Below are 22,818 nucleotides of genomic sequence, written 5' to 3' on the forward strand. Positions count from 1 at the left end.
TTAGGGAAACTGCTTGCCAAAGATCCCCTATTCTTGTCAGACCCTTTTCTATATAAGAAAGTAAAAATGTTCAGAAATTCAAGAGCAGGACATCAGAAGTGGGTTTTTAATTTATTTTTGCCTTCTTAGGTTTTTTAAAGTCAAACTATGGCTTCTCCCCATTGTATTAATCTATCACCTAGCACTAGATCATTCCCTTTCAACTGAATTATTGTTCAAATGAATTGTTCCATTTCAGTATCTACAAACTGAAATAGGTCCCAATTCACCTCAGTTCATAGGATCCAAGTTACATGCCTGACCCTTAAAAGTTAACACTGTATTTCCTCTTATACATATCATTTTTCCTTTGCCAATTAGGTGGCACTAATAGTTTTTATAATCCTATAAGCCATTATCTTCACAGAGACACTAACACATTAATTGGATTAATTACATTGATATATAATTTCCTAACCCCTTTGTTAACTTCAAATCTTCTCCTATTGTTAGAGGAGAGTCCAGTAATATATTCAATGTACCTTGGAAAGCAAACCTAGAGCTATAAATTTACTAAATTGTCATGAGCAAGATTCAGCTCCCAGTGTGGACAAGCGTTATTCAACAGAAGAATGCTGACAAGTGGAGAGGTTACTAATTACTACAATTGATGGCAAGAACAAAAGTGAGCTGAGTTGACGGCTAGTACCCTGTACAGCTTACTGTGATAGGAACCCTATTCAGTCTGTTCTAGATAGCTGGGTAAGGGACTTTTAAACCAGCTATAAGTTGTGTTGCTTCCCACTGGACGGAATAGTTTCACACATTACTGGTGCTATACTTGCAGACAGCTGCTGCAATTCAAATGAAGTGAAACTGAAATTTTAGCAATACTGTGGAAACCATATTGGAATAAGATAAGTCAGTTACATATCTTTTAATACTAAAGATGTTGGGGCTTAAAAAAGTAAATAAAGATGTTGGGACTTGAATAAATATTCCAAATTTAAATCCGGCTGCATACCCTGGGACCGTACCCACTGCTACTCCCCCTTGTGTCTTGACCACCAGGTAGATAATCTGTGTCATGCTTCCCACTTGAATAAAGAAAATGACCCACCATCTCCCCTAGCTAAGGGAGGTTTGTTCAAACATCCCCTGATTCATCCTACTCTTCAGTGCCTGTTTACTGCTATTTAGTTAAAAACCAAAATTTAAAATCTAGACTATAAGACTCTGCTAGATCATGTAACCTGGCCCCTACCAATGATACTAGCTTTATTTTTCATGACTCTTCCACTGGCCTATGCCATCTGCATTACTCTCCTTTTGACTACACGGCTCATACTTCCCCCACCCCGCTGGGTGTTTTGAGGCATTTCCTCCCCTGCTAACCACTTGGCAACTGGGGGATGGGGAGGACAACTTAGGTGTAAAAAAGATCCTGGCACTGGCGAATGGTGGTAATTTGCCTCCAGTTAGTGAACACTCCCCCTCTTTCCTTCCTGTAACACAGTTTTTGCAAACAACAAAGTATTTTTAAAATTCTATTTCTGTGATCATATTTTCCACAACAGTGTAAAAGTCCTGAGGCATAAATGAGCATCACTGTGCCTTGGAAAAAAAGTAAGCAAGGTGAAGAATGATAGCTGAGTGCTGAATTGTTGTTGTTGCTGGGTAATTAAATTGACCCTTTATTTGATACTATCTTTCCCATCTCTGGAATAAACCATACATATTCTCACTTGTTGCTCCTATCCCTCTAGAATGGGTCTTCTCTCCCCCCCTACTCAAATCTTACTGCTTCTTTCAACATCAATTAATATTTACTGACAACACTTTGTATAAAGCATAAAATGTTGACTTTGATCTCCAGAAGGTTACAATTTAGGTGTGTAGATAAAACATGTATACATAATAAATGTAACTATAATAAATGACTATATAGTCGTGGGTATTAACTGAATGATTTGGACAATAAAATATTAAAGGAGTTTGTAAAAATAATTTGGGAATAATTAGGGAAGAAGCCTCACATAGAAGGTAGAATTTGAATGGGACATTTCTAGATACATGGGGATTCATTTAGAAAAAAAAATCAACAGCAAAAATATTAAAAAATGTTTATGGCATAGTCTAGAAACTATGAGTAAGCTAGTTTGGCTGGAGTTGGGATTTTTTTGGAGAAAAATGATAATTTGAAAGCTAGGCTATGCCTCGAAATATACATAGCAATCAGAATTGGGAAGGGGGTGATTCAATAGATAAAGCTGATGATCAAGAACATTCTTGTGTAGGCAAAGGAAGCCATTGAAGAATTTTTTTGGTGGAAAGAAGCGTAATTGGAACAATATTTTGGTACAATGACAGTTACATGAGGATTCAAGATAAATTGAACTGCTGAAGACCGAAAGCAAAAAAATCATTGCTGTACTTTCTTTTTTTTTTTAAAGATTTTATTTATTTTTCAACAGAGGGAGAGAGAGGGAACACAAGCAGGGGGAGTGGGAGAGGGAGAAGCAGGCTCCCCACTGAGCAGGGAGCCCGATGTGGGACTCGATCCCAGGACCCTGGGATCATGACCTGAGCCGAAGGCAGACGCTTAACGACTGAGCCACCCAGGCGCCCGCTGTACTTTCATTATTAAATTGGCATGAACATGGTGACAGTGGTAATAGAAAAGAGAATTGAGAAGGATATCATTAAGGAAAAATTGATAAGAATTAGACACTATATATCAGGGAGAGAAAGGCAGGAAGAAAAAAAGTGCATGTTTCAAAACAGAGTAAAAGAAGTGGTGGCATCATTATTAGAAAAAATGAAGTCTGAAAGTCAAGACTGAAAGTCAAGAAAAAAGTTTTGTTCATGTTGAGTTCCATAAAGTCTTCCTCAATTATTCTAATCTGTTTTGACCACCCTAAAACCTGGTGACTTCACAAGAATTCATTATGCTCACTGTTCTGTGGGTTGGTTGGATAGTTCTGAGAGGGGAAACTAAAGGGACTTCCTTTTTAGAAAGGCTCCATCTCTGCTTTTTCTGCCAGGCCCCATTTCCTCATGTTCTATATTTCACCTTGCACCTGAATAAGTCAAAGAAGCTATGTTCCCATTCCAACGGGGAAGCAAGAAAGTTAATCATTCTTTGAATTTCATCATAGGCCCCCAAATACCTGATGACATCCAAGAACTGGATCCTAAATGTGTTCCAGGACATTAGCTTTGAACAAACCTCCACTGACGCTGATATCAATACCCCCTACCTTCAGTGATTTTTGAAATAACACCTATTGTTCACCTGTCACTCACCTTTGATCAGACCCTGCCCTGGATTCCTGAAGAAACACGTACCCTGGACCTCTTTCCAGTATAAACCCCTAACCCCAAGCAATGAAGAGACTCACTCTCCTTCCCTTTCCAAGTCTCCCAGACACTCCATCTGCTATACTCAATCACTTACACTACTCAGTAAACTCTGCTTTCACTTCCTCCTGGCTTGAATTTGATTTCTATCCTGTGTGAAGCCAAGGAAGGACTCTCTTGGCTTGTCCTGTGGGACCCCCCTCTGGGTCCTCAGACCTGGCCTGCCTATGTCAGTTCTGTAGGTTTTGCTGGACCCACTCATGTAATTGCATATAGGTTGACTACACTGGAATGTGGGCCTTACAAATCTGTCATTTTGGCACTGGCTGTCAGGGCTCTTCTGCAGAGCAGGATAGAGTCTATGGCAGGATGGATTGGCTCTAGCGTGGTGGCTTCAAGCAGCATTCCAATGGGGCAAAAGCTATCTGCTGGTGAAATGTATTGCCTTCACTGTTTCTGAAGTTTGAAAAGTACATCTGTGGGCAGGACCCATTGTCATAACCTAGTCACCTCTTCCCTTGCAAAGTGACCTTGATGCCTAAAATGACATCAAACTAAAATGTTTTGTTTTTTATGTTTAGGGCCTTGAAAGGTGGGCTTCCTTTAATTGAGGTGTTGCATAAATACAAAAATTATCGTGACATAGAGTAAGATACAAAGACAAAAACATCCTTTATACTTTTTTCCTTTTACTTTGTCTTAGTTTTTAAAAGTTATGTATTTCAAATCAAATAATCCTAGCTTTGGGGCACCTTGAACTTATAATGACAGTATATCAAATCCATCTCTTTCCAGATAAAAGACAGATTGTCTAATGTTCCAAGAGTCCTTGTCATCCACAACTTTCCCCATTTTCTGTTTTTCTGACTCAGAAATAGAAATGATGGTTTGCGATGTTCCCTGATGATTAGTAATTTTGTGAAAAATAAGCAGGGATTAGCAGAATGAGGATACCTTAGTCAATTTCCTCAATTATTACAGGCTTGGAGTAGCAACACATGAAGATTTAATAACTAGGATGTAAGGAAAAAAACAGCTGATGGATGGCATTGGAAAGTTGCCTGGAAATTTTTTGCTTGGGGTCAAAAGAATAAATAAATTAATGAAGTTGATCATAGGATATATTATTTTGATGTTTCATTATGTAACAAGCTAAAATATAAATATAATAGTTATTTTAAAATACTTAAAAAATATATTTTTTTAAGTAATCTCTACACCCAACATGGGGCTGAAGCTTAAAACCCTGAGATTAAGAGCTGCATGCTCCAACTGAGCCAGCCTTGCATCCCTTAAAATATTTTTTTATAGTCAACAACATAATTGACTAAATCAAAGGCTCATTTCAGCTCTCTTCTTACCTTGCCAGGTGTAACCTATCCACAGAGAAAACACTGATGGGCCTTCCTTGTCACATGGTGATGGTAACTGGAATTACAGAAATGGGGTCTAGGAGAAGATAAGTAAGTACCTTGCTCCTTGGGGGCTTTTATTTTTATTTATTTATTTAGTTAGTTAGTTATCAACTAACATCTTGTTTCTTTTTTTAGAATTTATTTTTTTAAAGATTTTATTTTTTATTTATTTGAGAAAGAAAGCGTAAGTCGGGAGGGGTGGGGGTGGGCAGAGAGAGAAGCAGACTCCCTGCTGAGCAGGGAGCCTGATGCAGGGCTCAATCCCAGGACTCTGAGATCACAACCTAAACCTAGAGCAGACACTCAACCGACTGAGCCACCCAGGTGCCCCCCTTTTTTTGTAATTTAAATTCAATTAGCCAACATATAGTACATGACTAGTTTTAGATGTAGAGTTCAATAATTCATCAGTTACATATAACAGGGCTTTTTTTTTTTAATCATTCTCTATTAAGTGGTTACAAAACACACAGTTGTTGCTTAAGACATCTGGTACTCTGAATAATAGAAAACTTAGCAAAAGCTTTGGATTTCTAATCTTCTAGACAATGCACAAACTTCAAAATATGAATGGCCAATTTACCCACTCTGTAAAATCTAGAAACTGCTACTTCAGCTGAAGAAGAGCCTTTGCTCTTCTGGAGTTTTAGCTCATCATTCATTGAGCTCTTACCAGCTCTTACCTGGACATTATCTAGGTGGGCCTGACCTAACTGTATGAACTCTTTAAAAAGTAGGGAGTTTTCTCTCTGGCTGGTTGCAGGAGGTGAAGTTTGAGGACTGTGCTCTGGCTGGCCTGGAAGAAAGCAAACATACCATGTTGTGAAGTAACAATGGTGGCCACAGGGGAAAAGACCTAACAGTAGCCTTTAGTTGCTCAGAGCAGATCCTGACTGACAGCCAGCAAGTAAATGGAACTTCAATCCTACAACCACAAGGAACTGAATTCTGCGAACTACACCAATGAGCTTAGAAGTGAATTTTTCCCCAGAGTCTCCAGACAAAAACTCAGTTCAGCTGACTCTTTGGTTTCAGCCTTGTAGTACCCTGAGCAGAGAACGCAGCCCCCATGCCAGAGTTCTGAACAGGTGGTAAGGTAGAGGATGGGAGAGAAACTCAGGTGACTCTGTAATGACCCCTCCAAATTCTCTAACGACCTCTGCCTTTGAGAATCAGCATACTAAAATTACATTGTGAAACTGGGGTGTAACAAAGATTTACAACAAAAGGAAGATAAGAATAAATAAAATGTCATGTGGCCCTGACTCATGATGAGTCACATGCTATGATAGTAGCAAGCCCAGTACAGCCACATTTAATTCACTATTGTCATGAATAAAAACTTCTGGTAGCGGGCACATATGTCATGTCTAGGCATATGTCTCACTGTATAAAAAACTTAGAAGCCCCTGCTAAACCTCAAAATTTCTTAATTATTTCACTCTCTGTGGCTTTGTTACTTTGTTTTCTAAGGAAAGCAGATTTCTCATTGTTGTTGAGGTAACCATTTCTTCCTTTTATGTTCATGGGGCATTCAGGAAAGTCCAATCTGTGCCTTTTTTATTTTTACTTTTCTTGCTAGGAAGACAAATTCAGTTGCATTTTAAACTAAATAGCCACTACCTATGATTTTAATATAAATACATAACCTTAGCCCTCTTTGATTGAGAAGTCATATTCATTCATTCAATCATCCAACAAATATCTATTGAGCCGCAGGTGTGTATCTTTAAGTTAGGCTCTGGGGATAGGGAGGAACCATATAACATGATCCCTGTTGGAGGAACATATAGCCTAGAGGTAGAGATGGGCTCCTAACAAGGAAATGCAATGCAGCAAGGCCAATGCTATGGGAGAGGCAAGGACAGGCAGTTGAGCAAACATTGAGGAGGAGTGGCTAATCCAATTGGCGGGGGCGGTTATCAGAAAAGGCTTCCCTGAGAAGTGTTTCCTATTGCTGCTGTAACAAACTACCACAAACTTAGTGGCTTACAACAACATATATTTGTACAGCATGGTGACTATACTTAATGAAAGTTGTTAAGAGAGTAGATCTTAAAAGTTCTCATCACAAGAAAAAAAAATGTAACTGTGTGGTGATGGATGTTAATTAAACTTATCATGGTGATAATTTCACAATATGTACAAATATCAAATAATTATGTTTTATACCTGAAACTAATATAATGTTATATGCCAATTATATATCAATTTTAAAAAACAGCACAAATTTATTTTCTTGCAGTTCTTGTCACTGGACATTGGAAGTCCAAAATCAAGGTGTTCCAGGGCTGTATTCGTTCTGGATGCTCTAGAGAAGAATCTATTCCTTACCCTTTCCTACTTCTGTAGACGACATACATTCCTTGGCTCATAGGCCCCCTTTCAGCAATGGCATCACTTTGACCTCGACTTCCATATCTCATCTTCTCTCTCACTCTGATCCTCCTGCCTCCCTCTTTGTGAGGGCCTTTGTGATTACATTGGACCCACTCAAATAATCCAGGATAATCACCCCATTTCAAAATTCTTAAATTCTTAACCTAATCATATCTATAAATTCTCTTTTACCATGTAAGGTAAGAGGTTCTCGGGATTAGGATGTGGATGTCTCTGTGGGACAAGGGGGCATTATTTAGCCTGCCACAGGAAGCAATTAGAGAAGGAGACTGAAGAGTCTTCCAGACAGTGGAAACATGGGGAAAAGCATAAAAGAAATCTAGATGCGGGGAATTTCAGAACTTTATACTAAAGTGTCCTTGGCTATAACATAATATATAAATAAAATAATAGTGTTTACCCCACCTCATCATATAGGATGAGATAATACATGTAAAGCTCTAAAACCAGTGTGTTCATTCTGTGCTCTTGCATAATGTTAGTCACGGTGATGATGAGTAAAGGAGGAGGAAATCTACAAAAGAGGCTAAAATAGTAAGCAGGGACCAGCAGTTTTGTTGAATTAACCTGAGAGGGATTCACTCAAGAACTTTAAGCAGAGGGATGCCTGGGTGGCTCAGTCGATTAAGCATCTGCCTTCAGCTCAGGTCATGATCTCAGGGTCCCGGGATCAAGCCCCGCATCAGGCTCCCCGCTTGGCGGGGAGTCTGCCTCTCCCTCTGCCCACTGCTCCCCCTGCTTGTGCTCTCTCTCTAATAAATAAATAAAATCTTTTTAAAAAAAAATAATAATTTTAAGCAGAAATGTGGCATGACTACATATGTATTTTAGTTGACTGTCCTTGCTGATTGGAAAACAGATTGCAAGAGACAAGATAGAGGTAGTAAGTAGGGCTGGAGCAAGGGTCAAGTGAGTGAAGAAGCACTTGCTTTGTATGCATAATTGAAGGAGGCACCAAAAGACTCAGTAAACAAGATAAATGACATTTTAATGCAATTTTTTTTTTTTTTTTTTTAAGATTTTTAAGTAATCTCTACACCCAGCGTGGGGCTCGGACTCAGGGCCCTGAGATCAAGAGTCATACACTCTACTGACTGAGCCAGCCAGGCGCCCCAATGAAATATTTTTTAAAAATCAAAATTAATGCAAAAAAAAAAATCCATGATGAACAATTTATGGAAATCGCAAATAAAGTCAGGGTTGTTAGGGAGATTATTGAGATTATTAGATGAGAGATGATGACAGCCTGAAGCAGAGAAGTAACAGTGGCTGTAAAGACAGCTGGATGGATTAAGGATAGCTGTGAAAGGAATTGTGGCAGGGAGGGTTGGTCTGTGTCTGAGAGAATATACTCAAGGGGAAGCAAAAGTTTAGATAGGGGAAAGGGTAGAATGTGTCAAGGAGGAAATTAAAATCTATTTTGGACATATTTAGCTTAAGAAGACTCTAATACATTCAACTTGGAGATTCCAGTAGACAATTGAAAAATATGAGTTTTTTCAAAGCAAAAATTATTCACCAAGCTTTTCTGCTCCCTCACCTGTTAGCCTCTAAGGTTCTTCACTATTGTCTTCCTGCCAGACCAGTTCTATGGGAGGAAAGAAAAGGATCTCGAAGGACCTAACTCCTTGGAGTACAGGAGCAAAAGATTGGGAGCTAATTTTTAGAAGGGAGATGACCAAGGAGTGTCAGGCATGTGTTAGAGCAACTGATGGATCTTCACTTTGTCCCTGAACCATTTTCAGATCATTACATTTGCACTCTCTCTGTTCCTTTATGATTCATGACATCAATCTCTAACCTTTGTTGGTACTGTCACTTATTGACAACTTGGTCATTACCTCTTTCTCATCAAAGACTTTGACCCCTGGGTGAACCAGCCGTATCCTGTTATTAACCTGGAGCTCTTTCACTCTAAAATCTTACATGCAAACATACCACTCTAGAACTTTGATCTTCCTTCCAATTCTTCCCTTAGTCACTTCTGTTAACCATCGGTTCCTTGAGCTCATCAAGACTTAGTTGCCCTTGACCCTCTGACATGGGTGTCTATCAGCTGCTTTCTACTTTAACTTCTATTTCTATCCTGTTTATATTGCAGTGGTGCATCACTTCAGACATTTTGTATCAATATCCTCAATTCCCATACTTTATTTCCTTTTGTCATATCACCAGATAGACTAACTCTGCAAGGACCATCATATAAATAGATGCATATTGGGGTGCCTGGCTGGCTCAGTCAGTAGAGCATGTAACTCTTAATCTCGGGGTCATGAGTTTAAGCCCCATGTTGGGTTTGGAACCTACTTAAAACAAAAACAAAAATAAAATAAATAGATGCATGTTATACATTACACAAGAGCACCCTACAAAGGGAACAAGTGGAAACCAACCCAAGCTGTATTCAAAGTCCTGGGGTAGTTCTTCCCTGATGGTGCAACTTTTTCTAATCTGCCAGTCTAGGGACACCTGGGTAGCTCAGTAGGTTGAGCGACTGCCTTTGGCTCAAGTCATGATCCCAGAGTTCTGAGATCAAGTCCTGCATGGGGCTCCTTGCTCAGCAGAAAGCCTGCTTCTCCCTCCACCTGCCACTCCCTCTACTTGTGCTAGCTTGCTCTCTCTGACAAATAAATAAATAAAATCTTAAAAAAAAAATAATCTGCCGCAGTCTAGTGCAAAGGTTCACAAATTGTGGGCACTGCAGATCAAATCTACCCACTGTCTATTTTGTATGGCTCACAAGCTAATAATTATTTTTACATTTTTAACTGGTTAAAAATTTCAAAATAAGGATATTTTATGACATATGAAAGTTGTATTAAATTCAAATTCTAGTGTCCATAAATAGTTTTATTTGAATATATAGTCATGCTCATTCATTTACATATTGTCTATGGCTGATTTCACACTACAGAGGCTGAGTTGAATAGCTGTGATAGAGACCATCTGGCCCACAAATCCTAAAATATGTACTATCTGTCTCTTTACAGAAAAATACTTACCTACCCCTGTCCAGCAGGTCTGTTGCCTATAAATCTGTACTAACACTTGGACTGTTAAATATTTGCTAGAGAAAAACCAACAATTATACAGATTGGTGCATTGAATGATATATTCATGATCCTAAATCCCACCTGGAAACTCAACATTACCTGGATTCCCTTCTAATTTCCCTAGTCAGCTCTCTTTTCTCCAGCCTTTCACTTTGTTCATCCTCTAAGCCTCCAAACATTTCACCCCCTCATCTCAACAGATGTGTCACCTCCTACTTCTAAGTGAAAATAGAAGCCATCAGATTGGCATTCCCTCAGTTTCCTGCTTCTGCACCTACAAATGTGTCTGCAGTTGCCCTCATCCTTTATTTACTACCTCTTGTTTCAATAGAAGTGGGACTTTTCACTCATTAAAACAAAGTCTTCAACCAGTGCTCTGGATACCATCACCTTCCTCTTCTCCAGTGTCCTACAAAAAATGATTAGTCCTTCTCTCCCTTGAAGCTTAACACTTCCCTGTCTGTTGGTTTCTTCATTAGCATTTTGACAAGGTTATTCTCAATGGACATAGTTAACCTCACACCATCTTCCTTGAAAGAATTTCTTGACTTGGCTTCCAGGAATTCACATTTCCAGTTTTCCTACGTTGTTGTGAGCTGTCTCACTTGCTGGTTCCTTCTCATGTCGCCAACTTTTAAACTTTAAACCCCCAACTTTTAAACTACTACTACTACTCAAACTTTTTAGTCCCAGGACCCCCTTTACACTACCTTAAAAATTACTGAGAACATCAAAAAGCTTTTGGTTACGTGGCTTGTATCTATTAATATTTACTCCACTGGAAATATATATAATATATATAATAATTATCTATTGATTCAGTTAAAAATAATAATTATAAATCAGTTACATGCTAATATAAATACCATTTTTGTGAAAAAGAAAACTGTCTTTTCCAAAACTGTGATAAGACTAACATTGTTTTACATTTTTAAAAATCTCTTTAATGTCCATCTTGGAGATCTAGGGATCCACAGACTATAGCCTACAGGCCAAATTCAGCCCACTGCCTATTTTACTGGATTTACTGGAACACAGGCATACTCATTCACTTCTGTATGTTTATGGCAGCTTTCTCACTACAATGGAAGAGTTGCATTTTTGTGACAAAGATCATATAGCCTGGAAATCCTAAAATATGGACGTTTTTAGTATACGGACTTTTATGGAAAAAAATTTGCCCACTCCTAGTCCAATTTAACAGCTAATCTATTGTAACAGGTTGTTTTGGTTGAAGCATATGAAGAACATCTGACCTTACACAGATATGTATTTGGAAAAGGAAGGAGTATTTCTTTTTTAATATTTATCTGAGAGAGAAAGAGAGAGCCTGAGGGGGTGAGGGATGGAGGCTGAGGGAGAGAATCTCAAGCATACTCCCCACTGAGCATGAAGCCCCTATATAGGGCTCCATCTCAGGACCCTGAGATCATGACCTGAGCCAAAACCAAGAGTTGGAGGCTTAACCGACTGAGCCACCCAGGTGCTCCAAGAGCATGCTACTCTTGATCTCAGGGTCATGAGTTTGAGCCCCACATTGGGTGTAGAGATTACTTAAAAAAATAAAATCTTAAAAAAAAAGAAAATATTGTTTCCTTGAATTATGCAGATCTTCCAAATGTCTGCACATCTCATTATATGATATCAAAAAAAATTAGATTTGCTATTATCACTATCCATCTCATCAAACAAGTATTAGGAATCTATCAAGCTCACAGGGGCAGCTATAAGTCTTCCAAAATTCTAAGTTTTGCTTGAAAGTTCAAATTTTATCACTGGTAACGAATGCCATCAGTTGTTTTCCTTGAAGTAGCAAGGTTACTTGGTTCATTTTCAAGAAAATGTCTGTTAAAAACCCAAGTCTGAAAAAGCATATTTTTTTCTGTTATAGTCATTTTTTTTCCAAGTAAAAATTGTGTTCCATGAAAAATATCAGTTAGTTCAACTTGCAATTCAAACAGTGGCACAAGTGTCTTTCTTTAAGACAAGTCTAGTTCTTTGGCTGTAAAAGGACTTTTCATGTTGATAGAATGCTAAATAAATATGTACTGAAGGGTTGAGATTTAATGAGTAATGTTTACTCTGTCCTCAAGAACATTTTTCAATGGAACTGGCACCTTTATTTTAACTACAAGAGCAGTGATGATAAGTACAGTGGTTTCTAATCGAGTTCAATGATACTGTCTTTTTTTTTTTTTAAGATTTTATTTATTTATTTGAGAGAGAGACAGTGAGAGAGGGAATACAAGCAGGGGGAATGGGAGAGGGAGAAGCAGGCTTCCCGCGGAGCAGGGAGCCCAATGCGGGGCTCGATCCCAGGACCCTGGGATCATGACCTGAGCCGAAGGCAGACGCTTAACGACTGAGCCACCCAAGCGCCCCAATGATACGGTCTTGATTTGTGCTAAAGTGGCGGCAGATTTACCCACCATTGTTTTTGTATTTCCAAAGCAATTGTTAATACAGTTTTTTTTAAAGGCAGATACTGTTTGTGAATTATTACAAAAATAGTTCTGACCTCCAGGCCCCCATGTAAAGATTTCAGAGAACCCCGTGGAGCCACAAACCATAATTTGAGAGTAGTTGCTCTGAACATTCAAGTGTCCTAGGACTTAATCTTTGTATTTCCCCTTTTCAGTTTACTCTCAGTTCCTAGATAATTCTTAGTCTCGTGGCTTTAAATTAGGTATTCTCACAACTCCTAAATTTATGTCTCAAGACTGAATATTTCTCTTGTTGAATGGATGTGTATAGGTATGATATTGTGATATATAAGAAATATGTATTTGGTCTTCATCTCATTTCTGGCATAGAGCACCTAAAACCCTTGGAATTTCCTGAGTAATAAAGAGTGATAAATGTATCTTGATATTCAAAACCAACCTCTTTCAACCACCTCTAAGATTATGTTAAAGAGGAGACTTTTAGAAAGCACCAAGAATGGGGGCTGCCTGCAAGGGGAACCAATCTGGTGATTGGACGGTTGGAATTTTCAGTCCTACCCCCCTGACCTCTGGGGAAGGGAGGCAGGAAGTTGAATTTATTGCCAGTGACTTGATCAATCATGCCTACAGAATTGGAGTCTTCATAAAAACTCAAAAGGCTAGGGTCAGAGAGCCACCAAGTTTGTGAACACATGGAGATTCGGGGACAGTGGCACTCCTGGAGAGGACACAGAAGCTCCATGTCCTTTCCTACATACCTTGCCTATGCATCTCTTCCATCTGGCTGCTCCTGAATTATCCTTTCATAATAAACTGGTAATCTAGCAAGAAAATTGTGCTCTAAGTTATCTGAGTCACTCTGGCAAGTTAATCAAACCCAAGGAGGGGGGTATGTTGGAGTCTCCAACCCATAGTCATTTGGTCAGAAATATTAGTGATACCTGGATTTGCCCTGCCATCTGAAGTGGGGGGAGGGCAGTCATGTAGGACTGAGTCCTTATCCCGTGGGATCTGACACTACTATCAGGTAGATAGTGTCAGAAATGAGTTAAATTGTATGATACCCAGCAGGTGTTAGAGAATTGTGGGGGGAAAACCCACACATCGATATTGAGTGCAGAATCATAATAGGTATTTCAAACCTAATATTCTCAAACAGAATTCCTGATCTTACTAGTCAGTCCTCCCCAAATTGCTGTTCACATTCTTCCCCATCTCATTAAATGATCTCATCTGTCTACTTGCTCAGGCAAAAAATCTTTGAGCCATCCTTGACTGTCTCTTTCTTTTGTACCTCACATTCAATTTGTCAGCAACCTTGTTTGTAGAATCATAAATCAGATTCTTACCATTTCTCATCATCTGCACAGCTACTACCCAAGTGGTCCAAGCCACTATTATATCTTATCTAGATCATTCCACCACCTTTCTTTTTTTTTTTTTAAAGATTTTATTTATTTTACAGAGAGAGACACAGTGAAAGAAGGAACACAAGCAGGGGCAGAGGGAGAGGGAGAAGCAGGCCTCCCGCTGAGCAGGGAGCCCGACGCGGGACTCGATCCCAGGACCCTGGGACCATGACCTGAGCTGAAGGCAGACGCCCAACGTCTGAGCCACCCAGGCGCCCCATTCCACCACCTTTCTAACTGGTCTTCTTGTTTCTTCCCTCAGCTACCTCTGGGTTTTCTGTTTGTTTTTTTCAATGTAGCAGCCAGAATAATTTTTTTGAAAGGTCAGATGATGTTACTCCTTGGCTCAAAAACTATTATCTTCCTATATGTATCAATCAGCCTGGGCCACCATAACAAAATACCATAAACGGGGTGGCTCAACCAACAGAACTTTGTTTTTTCACAGTTCTAGAGACCAGAAATCCAAGATCAGGGTGCCAACGTGGTTGGGTTCTGGTGAAAGCTCCCCTCCTGGCTTGAAGACTGTCTGTCTTCTCGTTACGTCCTCACATATCAAAGAAAATGTGAAGAAACTCTCTGGTGTTTTTCTTATTAGGACACTAATACTATTGGATCAGAGCCCTACCCTTATGACCTCAATTAACCTTACTTACCTCTATAAAGGCTCTATCTTCAATACAGTCACATGGGGGGTTCAGCATGTGAATGGAGGGGGCAGGGAGGAGACACAATTCAGTTCATAGAACCATTTCACTCAGAGTGAAAGCCAAAATCCTTATGATGATGCTTTAGTTATCTATTGCTGCATGAAAATGAACCCCAAAATTTAGTGGCTTAGAAGAACATCCATTTTATTTGCTCATAATTCCATGGATCGCAGCAATTTGGGCTGGGCTTAAGTGGGAGATTCTTCTGCTGCTCTTACCTAGGGTTACTCATGTGTCTGCAGTCATCTGGTAGCCTGACCAGGGCTGGACTGTAAAAAAGACCTCACTCACAAGTCTTGTGGTAAGTGCTGCTATTGGTAGGGCCATGTAGTCTGCAGACTAGTCCAGACTTCTTCCCGTGGCAGTCTCAAGACTGCAAGAAAGAGCTAGTCCCAATATATGTGTTTTTCTTTTTCTTTTTTTAAAAAAGATTTAATTTATTTATTTGACAGAGAGAGCACAAGTAGGTAGAGTGGTAGACAGAGGGAGAGGGAGAAGCAGGCTCTCCACCAAGCAGAGAGCCTGGTGAGGGACTCGATCCCAGGACCCTGGGATCATGACCTGAGCCGAAGGCAGATGCTTAACCAACTAAGCCACCCAGGCGCCCCTAGCTGTGTTTTTATAAGCTTCTGTTTTTGTCATGATTACTAATGTAGCATTGGCCTAATCAAATCATAAGGTCAAACTTAGAGTCGATATAGGAGGGCACTAGACAAGGGTGTGGATCAGTAGTGTGGCAAGGGTAAGATGGTGGGAGCAGTCTACCCTGGGAGTGGGCACGAAGTGGGCATATTGCCAGGGGAATTTTATTTTATTTATTTTTTGGTTTTTAATATTTTATTTTAGGATACCTGGGGGGCTCAGTCAGTTAAGTATCTGCCTTCAGCTCAGGTCATGATCCCAGGGTCCTAGGATCCAGTCTCGCATCAGGCTCCCTCCTCAGCAGGGAGTCTGCTTCTCCCTCTCCCTCTGCCCCTCCCCCCTGCTCGTGCGCGCGCTCGCTCTCTCTCTCTCTCTTTCTCAGATAAATAAATAAAATCTTAAAAAAAAGATTTTATTTTATTTTTGGTTTTTTGTTGTTTTTTTTAAGATTTTATCTTTAAGTAATCTCTACACCCAACAGGGGGCTTGAACTCACAACCACAGGGTCAAGAGTTGCATGCTTTACTGACTGAGCCAGCCAGGCACCCCAAAAGGACACTAAGGTTTTAATAAGGGAATAAAAATAAGGAATAAGGAATAAGGAATAAAAATACTGGCTTTCACCAGTATAGATTCATATTACAGTACAAATATTGACAGCATACTCTTGTCTGTTTTTGGTACAGAAGATGGTATCTCTGTACATAACCTTGTAAGTCTTCAATAACTAAAATGTCAGACAAAGTAAACAAAATCCCTAAAAAAAAACAAAACAAAAAGCCCAACCTGTTAGTTTGTAGTTTATTTTAAAAATTCTGAAAGACATTGCAAGTTCTAAAGTTTTAGTAGTGCTACCTACATACAACCATCTGGTCAAGAACCAAGTGAAAGAGCCTTCTTGAAAGGAAGCTTTGCAACAGTAGAGTTGTGTTATAATATGGATGTTTCTTTTTTTTTTAATTTTTTTATTGTTATGTTAATCACCATACATTACATCATTAGTTTTTGATGTAGTGTTCCATGATTCATTGTTTGTGCATAACACCCAGTGCTCCATGCAGAATGTGCCCTCTTTAATACCCATCACCAGGCTAACCCATCCTCCCACCCCGCTCCCCTCTAGAACCCTCAGTTTGTTTCTCAGAGTCCATTGTCTCTCATGGTTCGTCTCCCCCTCCGATTTCCCCCCCTTCATTCTTCCCCTCCTGCTATCTTCTTTTTTTTTTTTCTTAACATACATTGCATTATTTGTTTCAGAGATGCAGATCTGAGATTCAACAGTCTTGCACAATTCATAGCACTCACCATAGCACATACTCTCCCCAATGTCTATCACCCAGCCACCCCATCCCTCCCACCCCACCCCCCACTCCAGCAACCCTCAGTTTGTTTCCTGAGATTAAGAATTCCCCATATCAGTGAGGTCATATGATACATGTCTTTCTCTGATTGACTTATTTCGCTCAGCAATCTACACATTCAATGCAATCCCCATCAAAATACCATCCACTTTTTTCAAAGAAATGGAGCAAATAATCCTAAAATTTGTATGGAACCAGAAAAGACCCCGAATAGCCAGAGGAATGTTGAAAAAGAAAAGCAAAGCTGGCGGCATCACAATTCTGGATGTTTCTTATCACAAGAAAAAAATTATACATGGCACATTCTCATTCATATTTTGTAATGTAAAAAGTTACAAACATACCTAATCAAATTAATAATAATGCAAGAATTGAATGTATTTGTTAAGTATCCTAAAACCACTATACAAATAATGGCAACTTTCACTCACAGATTATTTATATGGTAATACCCAGTGTGAATACACTGCTACAAAAATCAAAACAGAAGGAGTAAACTTGAAATGTTTTCTATCATAAAGATCTAGCAGCATGACTATCTAATGCTGTTTTATCCTGACTGCTTCTGAAACGTTGCCAGGGGAATTTTTTTTTTTTTTTTAAGATTTTATTTATTTATTTGACAGAGAGAGACACAGCAAGAGAGGGGACACAAACAGGGGGAGTGGGAGAGGGAGAAGCAGGCTTCCTGCTGAGCAGGGAGCCCGATGTGGGACTCGATCCCAGGACCCTGGGATCATGACCTGAGCCAAAGGCAGATGCTTAACCGACTAAGCCACCCAGGCATCCCTGCTAACATGGTATTGACTAGGACTACTCTTCTGGCTACATTCAGCTGGGAGCTCAGCTGAGGCTGAAATGTTCAAGAAGACCCCTTAACGGAAAGGTCCTTAACTGCATGGCATTAACTGCACAATATAACTTTTGCCATAGGTCATTGGTCAAAACAAGTCACAAGGCAATCTGGATGAGAGAAGCAGCATGTGTTGCATAGGATTGAGAAGAATAGTTGACAGTCATAAGATTCTGTACCCAATTTCAACATATGGGAGTTTTCTCTCTATTCCAAGCAATTCTCCGACCCCAGCTGGGTGTCCTACAATTTAACTGAATTCAATTCTGACCCTATCTCGTGAAATAGCATCAGATCCCACAGCTTAAGGCCTTAGTCCCACAAAACTACTCCCACCCCAGTTCAGAGGCCAACCACAAATCCAGGTTGTCACCTGTGCTTCTGACCAACAGTAAGTCTGAGGTTCCCATGACTCGCTTCTCAGGTTCAATTCATTTGATAAAATGGCTCACAGAACCCAGGGAAACACGTTTACCAGTTTATTAAGTAGTATGATGAAAGATACAGATGAAAAGCCAGATGAAGAGATACATAGGGCGAGGCCCGGGAGGGTCCTGAGCACAGGAGCTTCTGTCTCCTTAGATTTGGGGTGTGCGGATGTGTTCACCAACCCTGGAAGCACTCTGAACCCCATACTATTGGGATTTTATGGAGGCTTCCTCATATACCAGTGATCAATTATTAACTCCATTTCCCTCCTCTCCACTGGGGTGTGGGGTGTGAGGCTGAAAATTCCAAATTTCTAACCATGGCTTAGTCTTTGCGGTTACCAGCCTGCATCCAGAAGCCATCCAGGAGCCCACCTAGAGTAGCCTCGTTAGAGCAAAAGATTCTCCCAGGGCTCTTATCTCTTAGGAATTTACAAGGGTTTCAGGAGCTCTGTGCCAGGAATGAGTCAAAGACCAAATATATATTTTTTATTGTAAATCACAGTATCATAGATTATTTCTCAGACCCCTCACAACTCTCTGGCTTTTGTTGATTGTACTATTCAAAAAGTCACATAGGCTTGTAGACAAAAATATCTTGGATTTATCTCTTAAATCTAATCCAATTGTTTAACCATTTTTTTCTATTAATAATTTCTGCAAAATAGCTATTATATTCTTTTGTTTCTATTATCTTAGCTTCCAATCTAGTTTAGATCAAAAAATCAAATTGCATGGCAAAAATCTATAAACAGCATATAAACTTTTCTACTATAAGTAAAATAACACAATTTGACGTATCTAATGATATTTGTAGTAGTTATTGTACCTAGATTGTGAATCATAAAAGGTAAGCAGCCGGGGCGCCTGGGTGGCTCAGTCATTAAGCATCTGCCTTCACCTCAGGTCATGATCCCAGGGTCCTGGGATCGAACCCTGCATCGGGCTCCCTGCTCCGCGGGAAACCTGCTTCTCCCTCTCCCACTCCCCCTGCTTGTGTTCCCTCTCTCGCTGTGTCTCTGTCAAATAAATGAATAAAATCTTAAAAAAAAAAAAAAAAAAAGGTAAGCAGCCCAAGCAAGGAGGTATAATTTATCGTATACAATAAAAAATAAAATTGTAATATTTTCCTCATTTGTTGATTCTTCATCTCTCTCAGCAGTACCAATGTTTATGAATTTATTTATTTAGTTAATTTATTTTTTAAATTAACATAAAATGTGTTATTTGTTTCAGGGGTACAGGTCTGTGATTCATCAGTCTTACACAGCCTAGAGTAGCAGTGCTCACCACAACACACATCGTCCTCAACGTCCATCACCCAGCCACCCCATCCCCCTACTCCCCTACCCTCCAGCAACCCTCAGTTTGTTTCCTGAGATTAAGAATCTCTTATGGTTTGTCTCCCTCTCTGTTTTGTCTTGTTTCATTTTTCCCTCTCTTCCCCTATGATCCTCTGCCTTGTTTCTTAAATTCTGCATATCAGTGAGATCATATGATAATTATCTTTTTCTGATTGACTTATTTCACTTAGCATAATACCCTCTACTTCCATCCATGTCATTGCAAATGGCAAGATGTCTTTTTTTTTTTTTTTTTGATGGCTATGATGAATTTTTTTATTATATAGCATTTCATCACTATTATCATTACACACACTAAGGTGGGTCCTCCATATTACTTCCTGGTAGGTAGTATTTTGGGGGGGCTTTTCCAGCTCTAATCATGGCCAGAATTTAGCTTTTCTGTGTCCTACCCTTGAATCTATCCTTTCTACCCCCTTCTGTGCCTTTTTTCCTGGAAATCTTGGTCTAATACATTAGTGGTCCACAAAAATTCACTCTACTCCCCTTCTGACTTGGCATAGACTCTATTTCCCTGCCATGCTGACTTGGGGGTTGGCCATGTGACTTGCTTTAATCAACAGTATATGATGCTGTAATAGGAAATTATGTGAACACAGGCTTCTTGTCTTCTTGTGCTGTGGTGATTTGACCTGGGTAGCTGCTATATAAACACATGGAGCACATGTGAACCCAACCTTCAACCCAGAACTTGGAACCCAGAGACTAGAGATAAGAATCTTAAAAAAAAAAGTATCTTGCCTGGAATAGCCAAGGAGCAAGCAACCCACAGACCTGTAAAAGAAAATGAATGCTTTTTTTATTTTAAAATATTTTATTTTTAAGTAATCTCTATACCAATGTGGGGCTCCAAAGCCCAAGAACAAGAGTCACATGCTCTTCCGACTGAGCCAGCCAGGCACCCCTATTTATTTATTTTTGAATGCTTGTAGTTTTAAATCACTGAGTTTGGGGTGGTGTATTCTGCAGAATTATTGCAGCAATAGCTGACTAAAACATTTGGGCAGTTACTCTCTTTTCGTCGTAATCCAGGAGTCGTGGGACCAAAGGGCTTGAGGCTCCAGGACCTTTGTGCCTAGAACTTGTATATTGGTGCTTTAGGGGTGAATACATAGCATCAATGCCGCAGGATTGGAGAGTTGGAGCACCAGGCTAAGGCACTGCAGGGGGGTGGGGGCGCGGGAAATGGTATATAACAATGACACCCAGATGTCTGACATATGGAGACCTCGGGGCCAGGGAACGCAAAAGATTGAGGCTGGGATTAAAGGGAATACCAATTCTGAGCTCTTGTAGAGTACATTTTCAGTAAACATGATTGTTTTCTTCTTACTGAAACTATTAAGTGATCTTTCTCCCTTGAGGGCAGAGACCATGTCTATCTTAATTATATGTCCCTAGCACATATTGACTAGTCGGTAAACATAGGTAGAATCTTGAAAATCTTGAAAAACTGAAAAGAAAGCTAAGAGGTCAAATGTGGCCTAAAATGGGCACAGATAGTCTCAGAATACCCTGAAATCCACCCCTTCTTATTTAAAACAATTAAGACCTACATCCTTTTAGCAACAGCATTAGGTCTAATTTAATATTAGGTACAAGCAAAAGATCCACTTAATAGAATGGAAAAAACGCAAGTCTTCTCCCCTCCTGTCTTTGAATTAATTGGATGCAAAACCTTTAATTACACAAGTAGAAATAAAAAGTCTAGATAAACACAGACATTACTTAGATGTTAAGAAGTTTCATTCAAAGTTGAAAAGGTCTGTTGCCAAACTAAAAGATGCATATTAGAGAAAAATTAGCTGTACAGAACATTTAAAAAAAATTTTTAAGTCGGCTCCACATGCAATTTGGGACTTGAACTCATGACCTTGAGATGGAGAGATCAAGAGTCGCATGCTCTACCGACTGAGACAGCCAGGCACCCCTGTGCAAAATATTTTTGAAATGATTAGGAAATTGAGGCACCTGAGTTGGTTAAGTGACTGCCTTCACTCGGGTCATGATCCCAGGGTCCTGGGATGGAGCCCAGCGTTGAGCCCCGCGTCAGGCTCCCTGCTTGGCAGGGGAGTCTGCTTCTCCCCTTCCCCCACTCATGCTCTCTCTCTCTCTCTCTCTCTTACTCTCTCTCTTTCAAATGGATAAATAAAATCTTTAAAGAGAGAGCAATGATTAGGAAATTTAAATATGGGAAGCATATTAGATATTAGGGAATTATTGTTAATTTTCTTAAGAGTGATAATGTAATTATGTGAGAGAATGTCCTTATTTCTTTGGACATACATGCTGAAGTATCTAGGGGTATCTGTAACTTACATTCAAATTGTTTAAAAATATTGTAGAGAGCAAGATGGAGTCACTCACGTCAAGCAGTGACTCATGTCAAGCAGCCAAGGGCGTAGTAGCTAAGACCGGATATTGCTGAAACCAGCACAGATGCCCAGATGATGTCCAGAACTGATAACCAGCAGAACCAGAAGAGGCCTGCAAAGGCCCAAGACTGATTAAACTCCTTTGAGGACTTTTGCAGCAAACTCTCAGACTCCTCAGATACTGACCCTTTCATATCTCACCACGTTGAAGAGACAACTGGTGCCAAAGGCTCTGCCTGATTGATCTCTGAACATAATAGAGATCCTCCACTGCTACAGCATAATACACAGCACGCACTGAGAGCTGCCCTGGACCGGACTGAGTCCTCATCTCAACTGTGCGCTCATGGACTGACTTCATGTTTGTTATTAACTTCTCACCCTTTGTTGTATGACTTTGTGTTGTGCTTTGCTTTGTTTAATGTGTATGAAACCAAGTTAAATGTGTAACAAAATGTCATTGAGTTTGGAATCCTGAATCTGCTTTGTAATTATGTTAGCCTTGCTTTATGATTAATAAAACCAACATTGTGGAAAGACACAACTCATATCTGCGCATTCATAGTGTGCTCGTGACAAATGTATATATAGATATAAAATAAAGAGGGATAAAGCAAATGTTAACAATTTACAATTTTTAAAAAATATTTTATTTATTCATTTGACAGAGAGAGAGCAAGCACAAGTAGACAGAGCTTCAGGCAGAAGGAGAGGAGTAGCAAGCTCCCTGCTGAGCAGGGAGCTTGATGCAGGGCTCCATCCCAGGACCCTGAGATCATGACCTGAGCTGAAGGCAAATGCTTAACCAATTGAGCCACCCAGGTGCCCCAACAATTAACAATTTTTGAATCTAGGTGGAGGGCATATAAGTAATATACTATTTTTTAAAAACTTTTCTGTATGTTTGAAAATGTTCAAAATAAATGGAAATAAAGGATAAAAGATGCAGGCTCATAAAATGGGAGAGAAGAGGAGAGGATATTTTAAAAAATGGGTAGAAATGAAAATGTTGTAAACACAAATAA

At 39.6% G+C, this 22,818-nt stretch overlaps 1 long non-coding RNA gene across 2 annotated transcripts in view; it reads left to right on the forward strand.

The window, feature by feature from the left end:
* The window catches only part of LOC118552656 (uncharacterized), a 28,387-nt gene extending 6,036 nt beyond the window's left edge, over positions 1-22,351 (forward strand). For both annotated transcript variants that reach the window (XR_013449114.1, XR_013449113.1), the window contains exons 3-4: positions 4,709-4,802; positions 21,764-22,351. This is a non-coding gene — a long non-coding RNA (uncharacterized LOC118552656). The remainder of the gene's footprint in view (positions 1-4,708; positions 4,803-21,763) is intronic.
* Positions 22,352-22,818: the final 467 nt, after the last annotated feature.

This window comes from Halichoerus grypus, chromosome 6 (genome assembly GCF_964656455.1).
Source record: "Halichoerus grypus chromosome 6, mHalGry1.hap1.1, whole genome shotgun sequence".
NCBI classification, from domain to species: domain Eukaryota; kingdom Metazoa; phylum Chordata; class Mammalia; order Carnivora; family Phocidae; genus Halichoerus; species Halichoerus grypus.